Source organism: Mus caroli, chromosome 15 (assembly GCF_900094665.2).
Source record: "Mus caroli chromosome 15, CAROLI_EIJ_v1.1, whole genome shotgun sequence".
NCBI classification, from domain to species: domain Eukaryota; kingdom Metazoa; phylum Chordata; class Mammalia; order Rodentia; family Muridae; genus Mus; species Mus caroli.
Genome location: NC_034584.1, coordinates 68,443,484 through 68,451,033, shown reverse-complemented (window position 1 = coordinate 68,451,033; position 7,550 = coordinate 68,443,484).

Genomic DNA, 7,550 nt, shown 5'->3' with positions numbered 1-7,550 from the left:
TTCCTTGTGACTCTTAACTGGTATTTTTGGTATTTTCCAACAACACCCTCCCCACCTCCATGAATTGTGGTTTCTTCCTTTAAATACCCCCTTACTCAGCTACTCGGGGCGCCATGGTCCTCTACCCCTGCGTGGTGTATGACCATGGGCCCGAGAACGCTCTCGAATAAAAATCCTCTTGCAGTTTCAGCAAGACCGCTTCTTGTGTGATTTGGGGTGTCGCCTCTCCTGAGTCAGAACGTGAGGGAGTCCTCACGTTGTGGGTCTTTCAGTTGTTGTTGTTTTGGTTTTGTTTTTTATGTTTTGTTTTTTCCTTTAAGTCAGTTCTGGTAAAGTGAAACTAAAAACTGATTTTGATGGTTTGGTAAAAAAATTAGTATCACTTTATAAAAATTATATTTTATGGTTCAAAGCTATTAGGTTGGGGTGTTTTGCTCTTATCGGTATTCCCACACACCGGAGCACTGATCCTGAGTCTTGATATGATGCCAGTTGTTTGTCTGTCTGTAAAGCTTATGGAACAGAACTTAATATTCATCTGTAGATTCTTACAACAGGGGGCTCCAGGGAACAAAGGAAAATGGAAAAACAAACAAACAAACAAACAAACAAACAGACGTTAGGGTTAAACAGTGAGGCAAGATACACCAAAGAAGTTAAATAAAGCCAGGTATGAGATAGCCAAACTCGACAAAGGATGGGGCTATTGACTGTCTGGGCTTGCTCCTATGGGCGGTAACAGAAAGGGTGTGCTTATCTACATTATTCACTGCTAGGGCTTAAGGGCGTGGATGTGCTAACACTCACCTCACAAATATTCATGGAACTCCTTTAAAATCCTCAGCAGAGACCCCCCTCGGCTTGCTCCCCACCTTCAACAGCCCCCTCCAATCTCGTTGCTATCTTTAGCTTTCCGAAATAAACCACTTCTTTGCTAGATAAATGTAAACAGTCTATGCTGCCTCTTGACTGCATGCGTTCCTTCAGGAAGGTAAGAACCAAAGCCTCCCTTCCTGTAGCATCCGCCTCAAAGGACCGTGTGACCTCCTGTGGGATGAGGCCTGCCTCAAAGCTCCCCCAGGGACTGCCAAGCAACCCCTGTGCCACACATCTGTGCAAACTCCAGGGCTCTTCCCTAGGGATGGCCATCTGCTCCGAGGAATGGCACCAGACACCCAAATGATGCCCCCAGCCATCCACGGTTGACAGAGTCCCAAGGCCCCTAGAGCTCCTCAGTTAACTTCATTTCGCTTAGAGGTGTTTTTTGGTTTGTTTCATTTTTTAAAATTACGGACTTGCTGTGGAGTCCAGAGTGAGCTTGCGTTGATCCTCTTTCCTGGGCCTCCCAACTTCTGGTATTATAGGCATTTGCACTATATTGCTTTACAGTGTTAAAGGCCTTTATGAAGAAGTTTCCAGAAATTGTCTGAAATATTGCCTTGGTTCAAACACCCTCTCAGTCACCACTTCTATCCTCCCCCCCTTTTTTTTATACTGAGATTTGAATCCAGGATTGTGTGCATGTTAGGCAAGCCCTCTGCCAGGTTTACGTGTATGACTTTAGTCAACTACAAACATTGCTGACGTCACAACCCCACGCTGATTCAGGATTCCCAGGTGGTTGCTTGCTTCCCGGACTCCTACCCACTCTACCCACTGTGAGACAAGTCCCTATCCGGTAACCAACCATCCTGTGTTAAGTCCAGGGCGAGAGGAGTTAAGAACTGGCACCACAGTTGGCCTTCCTGCCAGCCACTGGGAACTTGATTGTAGAAAGCCTTCTGGGGTGCCTCTTGGCTGGAATCAGGGAAATGGGTTTCAGACCAGAATCTGACATTGGCCATGATAAGGAAGTAAGTTCAGGTAGGAATTTGACATTGAAGCATGACAAAGAAGTAACTTCAGAGCCGGGCGTGGTGGCTCATGCCTTTAATCTCAGCACTGGGAAGGCAGAGGCAGGCGGATTTCTGCGTTTCAGGAAGCCTGGTCTACAAAGTGAGTTCCAGGAAAGCCAGGGCTACACAGAGAAACCCTGTCTCAAAAAACCAAAAAAAAAAAAAAAAAAGAAAGCGAATTGGGAAATTAAATTTGCCTTCAGTCTCAGACTTGACTGGGCTCATACTGCAGCGTTGTTCTATTGTCTCTTTCTTTTCAATCCTCACTCCCGCGCTGGAGAACCCGTTGAATGACTAGGAGGGCTTGGTCACTTGATGACAAGGTTGTTACAGACAACCCAAATCCAAGCCATGGACACTCAGACACTGAAAAATATTCTAAGGAGATGGTCAGATCAAAGCCCAGCCCCATCTTTATACAATGCATGGCACTATCTGTGGATACCCAAATAGTAAGTGGGGGAGGGCTACTGACTGGCGAGGCAAAGCAAGCAGGATCGGGAGTGTTGGAGTCGCAGTTTCACAAATCGGATTGACAGGGTATGGCAGTTCACCTTGAAGGCTCCTCCGCTGGGACCTCAGCTGGCAGACTTAAGGTGAGAGTGGTGTATCCAGATCCCATCCACCTAACAGCCATAGGTGTGGTCAGGATCACAGTGTGAGGCCCTTTCCTGCCAGGTTCCAGAGTCTTGTGGTTGTGTCTCTGAATCCAGACAGATTCTGGATTCACCTGGTTCAAAGCAGTGGGGGTTAGGGAGAGGAACAGACTCATAAACCTGGCACATGGCAGGCCAGAGTTGCTTCTGGACCCTATGGAGGGCTTCCAAGGATTTAAAAAACTTACGTTGGTCATATTCTGCTAAGATATCAGACTGGAGGTTAGGCAGCAGGGGAGGGGGGTTCCCATATAGGACCTAAAAAAAGAAGGGGACCTAAAATATAGGGGATGTTCCTAGCTCTATATAAGACAAGGAGAGACACTCAGTCAGCGCCAGTTTCAGGGGTTAATTTGGTCAAGGTCTCCTTCAGGGTCTGATTCATCCTCTTTACTTGCCCGGAATGCTGGAGTCTGTATGCACAATGTAATTTTCAACTGGTCCCCAGAACCTGTGCTAGAGATTGTCAGACCCAAGCTGAGTAGGCAGGCAATACATACCTGGTTCTGAGGCCCCCCAGAAGCGGCTTTGCCAGGACATTGGGAGTCTCCTTCTTTGTAGGGTAGACGTCTACCCATCCTGAAACGGTATCTATAAAAATAGCAAGCCGGGCGGTGGTGGCGGCACACGCCTTTAATCCCAGCCCTTGGGAGGCAGAGGCAGGCGGATTTCTGAGTTCGAGGCCAGCCTGGTCTACAAAGTGAGTTCCAGGACAGCCAGGGCTATACTGGGGGTGAGCACCCCCTTTTGCTATCCCCTTTCTCTGACCCTCATACAGGTGGAAAGGTTTGGTGAATGTCTGGGAGGGTGTTGGATTTCCAGAGGCCCAGGTGTAGAGAACTCGACCCCCAGAAACACCACTTGATGACAGATCACTGTAATGACAAGAGGTTTTATTACGACGAGCGTAGGGTTGCTCAGCCTCGCAGGGAGAGTCAACCCCGATTTGTAAAAAGTACACCTCTTTGAAACTCTTTTAAGGGGGGGGTCATATAGTTATTTTATTATTGCTTAGCAAAGCAGCAGCACATTTTTAATTTGGCAGAAAACTCTGTCAGCAAGATCAAAGCAGTTTGTGGTTTTCAGACTGAGGCGGGTAGGGGGTTTTTCTCAAGGACTGTTATTTCTGGCAGCTGTAGTCATCATGACCGTTAGTCAGTCCCTGTAGATAGGGAAGGGGTCGGGTGGTCTTGAATTTGTTTACACTGGCAGGGAAAGGGAAAATTCTTTCTTTTTTTTTTTTTTTGGTTTTTCGAGACAGGGTTTCTCTGTGTAGCCCTGGCTGTCCTGGAACTCACTCTGTAGACCAGGCTGGCCTCGAACTCAGAAATCCGCCTACCTCTGCCTCCTGAGTGCTGGAATTAAAGGCATGTGCCACCATGCCTGGCAGGGAAAATGCTTTAAGCAGCAGGAGACAGCAGGAGATGGGGAAAAGCGCTGCAAACAGCTTGCAGCAGGAGACAAGGGGAAGCAAGCTCTGCAAATAGCTTTGGTGAAATAGCCAAGGTGAAAACTGTATTTCTTCAAGGGCTAAGGCTGACCACTCCAATAAGGCTCTTCTTAGGGTCCTAAAAGCTATGTCAAGCCGGGCAGTGGTGGCGCATGCCTTTAATCCCAACACTTAGGAGGCAGAGGCAGTCGAATTTCTGAGTTCGAGGCCAGCCTGGTCTACAGAGTGAGTTCCAGGACAGCCAGGGCTACACAGAGAAACCCTGTCTCGAAAAACCAAACCAAACCAAACCAAACAAAACAAAACAACAACAACAACAACAAAAAAAAAACATGTCCATCTCAGAGATCTATTTTATTTTTTCTTCTTGGCCCCTGGTGGCCTCATCTAGTGGTTTGGCTATCTCAGTGAACTCTGGTACCCAAAGACTACATACAGAACCTGGCAGATCTCAGAAATTCCCGTACTTGCCTTCAGGTTCATGGAACTGGGATGCTAAGGTTTGCTTCCAGGCTTCCAACAGCATGCATTGGCCAGCCCCGCCCCCTTGAGTATGTACCCCAGGTAGGTGACCTCAAGCTGACAAATCTGGGCCTTCTTAGCAGATACTCAGTAGCCAAGTTGACTCAGTTCTCATGTGGCCTTCCTGGAATGTCTCCAAGTTGGGGTTGGAGGCACAATACATACTGGAGTACAGTCCTTACGCAGTGCCTCAAAGTTGGCGGGTGAGTTTTTGAATCCTCGAGGCAGGCGTGTCAGTTGTCCCTTAAAACCTCTCTGCAAGTCTTGCCATTCAAACTGCAAATAGAAACTGGAGTGCCAGAGGCTGGCCCCAAAGTCATTCAGTGTGGCTGAAGCTGTCAGGGGCAGTTTGGTTAACAAAAGCCATGTTCAAAGCTGATTGGTGTTCTCTGGCTTCTGGGTCAAAAGCAGGGTAGGTCCTATAGGCTTCAAAAGGTCTTTCTAGATATTCTCTGAGGCTCTCATTCTTTCTCTGCATCACCTGGCTCACCTTAGATAAATTTGTGGGCCGCCCGCCAGAATCTGGCGGTAGACCCGGAGCTTCTCACCTCTCCTTACCTTCGGGAGCGTTAAAATCCCAGTCAAAGGAAAGGCTGCATCGATAGTATCAGTCTGAACAGAGTAGGCAGTCCATTTGCTCCCAGAACCAAATTTCTGGGCGGGGCCCCAGGATCCTCTCCCTCCCCCTCTGTTGTGAAGAGGACCTGGAGCAATTGCTGACAGTCATCCCGGGTAGGTAGGTCAGTCAGCATGATTGAAACTAGAAGACCCTTGAGAGCTGATGGTCTTTCTAAAAATGGGGGGTGGGGGGTTCTGTAACTTCTGGCTGTAAAGATCATTACTGGTAAATAACACATATGACATGAACTGTCTTCCCTGAGCATCTGGGGGTCCCATACTTACTGGAGAAATAAGGCCATGGTAGAGTCGGCTCTCTATCTAGTCAGTAGGGGCCAGAGTGAGAGGTGGACTCCAAGTGAAGTCAGAAGAGTCAGGGGCTGCTCCTCCCTCTTCTGCCTGTGCTGGCTGGGCAGAGGTAGCAGCAGCAGGGGCAGCAGAAGCAGGAACAGGGACTCTTTGGAAGCTGAAAGAGGAAGCAAGGCAGGGGGCCGAGGCTGACCATCCTTTAGAGGAAAAAGGGTGGGGAGCAGTGAGGCCCATAGCACTTGTTCTGGGTGCCCCAGGCCTCATAAACTAAACCCTCACCTTGTAAATGGCGGGGAGATGGAAAGTCCCCTCCTCAGGCCATCGGACTTTACAGGTGGGTCATTCACTCCTGCAAAAGATGGGTTAGTTTGCAGGGATGAACAACCAGACTGGTGTCTTCTGTGACTAGGCAAATGATTCAGGACCAACCCAGTGGGGTGCTTTGTGCCTGTCCCATCCTAGAAATCAAAGAATCATTTCTATGAGAGGACATAAAGTACAAGTATGTGTTTTGTGGAGTGCAGTGTGCTGAGGAGAGAGGGGTGCATTAGCAAACCCACGCTGAGGCATCCCTTCCCCCTGAGGTACCAGAGCTATACAGTGTAGTGTGCAATGGAGTTTATTTAGGTTATGGGAAGAGAAGTTAAGAAGAGAGGAGACAGACAGAGAGACAGAGAAGAGGGGAGGCCGGCCAGGAACACGTGGACAGAGACGGGGAAGAGGGGAGGAGGAGAAGGGGGGAGGTAAGGGGAGTGAGGAGGGGCTAAACAGCCCCTTTTATAGCAAGCCAGGCCTGCCTAGCTGTTGCCAGGTAACTGTTGGGCGGAGCCTAGAAGAAATGCCAACAGATAATCCACCTTTTATCCTATTAATAACCTGGTGAGTCTTGGCTGCTCCAGTCTGGAACAGCTTGAACTTCCTCCTGTGGGCCTTCTAGCCAGTACCCCAAAGCCACTTCCTATTGCAAAAAGTTACCTCGGATGTCCCTCTTGGACCTACACTCACTTATTCAATGACACCCCCCTCCCCCCACCCAACCCTACCACAGCTTCTGCAAACTCTGGGAAGCCTAGGTGTTCCATTGCCAACAGAAACTTGCTCGCTTCTCCTGTAGAAAGTACTGTATTGCTCGGAGTTAATGCACCTGGCATGTTGAACTCTGAGGTTTTTAGTGGCTTGGTCACAATTTCAAATGACCACATTTACCGAACTTAAAGCACCGGGTATCTTGATCTTGAAGCTCTTGTACTACTGAGAAAGCTAGAGTCAGGGATCTTGTAACCACAGGCTGCCTTTCCTGTGACTCGGTTTGTTTAAGATTAACGCTTTCTTTCGAAAACAGCCATTTATTTTTGACCCTGTCACCCTGAATGGCCTTTCCTGGTTTCGGTCCCACACCCAGGGGCTGTGGGGACTTGAAACTGAAAGTACGGGTGCCAGACCTGGCTCTAGTCCAGCTGGCTTGGCTCTTTCATCCTGCGGGAAGCTTCTGCTCACTTAGTCTGATCCTTTTCTTTCTATCTTTTTTGTGTGCTGTTCACTTTCCAAGTGCTTCCATCTCTACCTGTAACCTCCCCAGTTGCCTCTCAGATCCCTCCATTCCCACTCGAACTTTTTCCAGTTGCTCAGCCATCCTCCCAACAACTTTCTTTCTCTTTCTTTCTGTCTCTCTCTCTTTCTTCTTCTTCTCCTTCTCCTTCTTCTCCTTCTCCTCCTCCTTCTCCTTCTTCTCCTCCTCCTCCTTCTTCTCCTCCTTCTCCTCCTCCTCCTCCTTCTTCTTCTTCTTCTTCTTTCTTCTTCTTCCACAGAATATTGGAAGAAGCAGCCACAAAACCAGTGAATCCCCTCTGGGAGCAAAGCAGGAGAGAACCCAGTGGTAGTGGCCACAACAAACCTTTTGCTGCTATCCTGTAAGAGTGTATTTCTTCCTTTGTACCCTGCCGTCTCCTCTAAGGCATTAGAAATCAAGCTTCTCATTTTGCCTATCAGCACATAGGGTACCACTTGTTACTTGTGGGTTTTTTGTTGTTTTGTTTTGTTTTGTTTTGTTTTGTTTTGTTTTGTTTTTTTGAGACAGGGTTTCTCTGTGTAGCCCTGGCT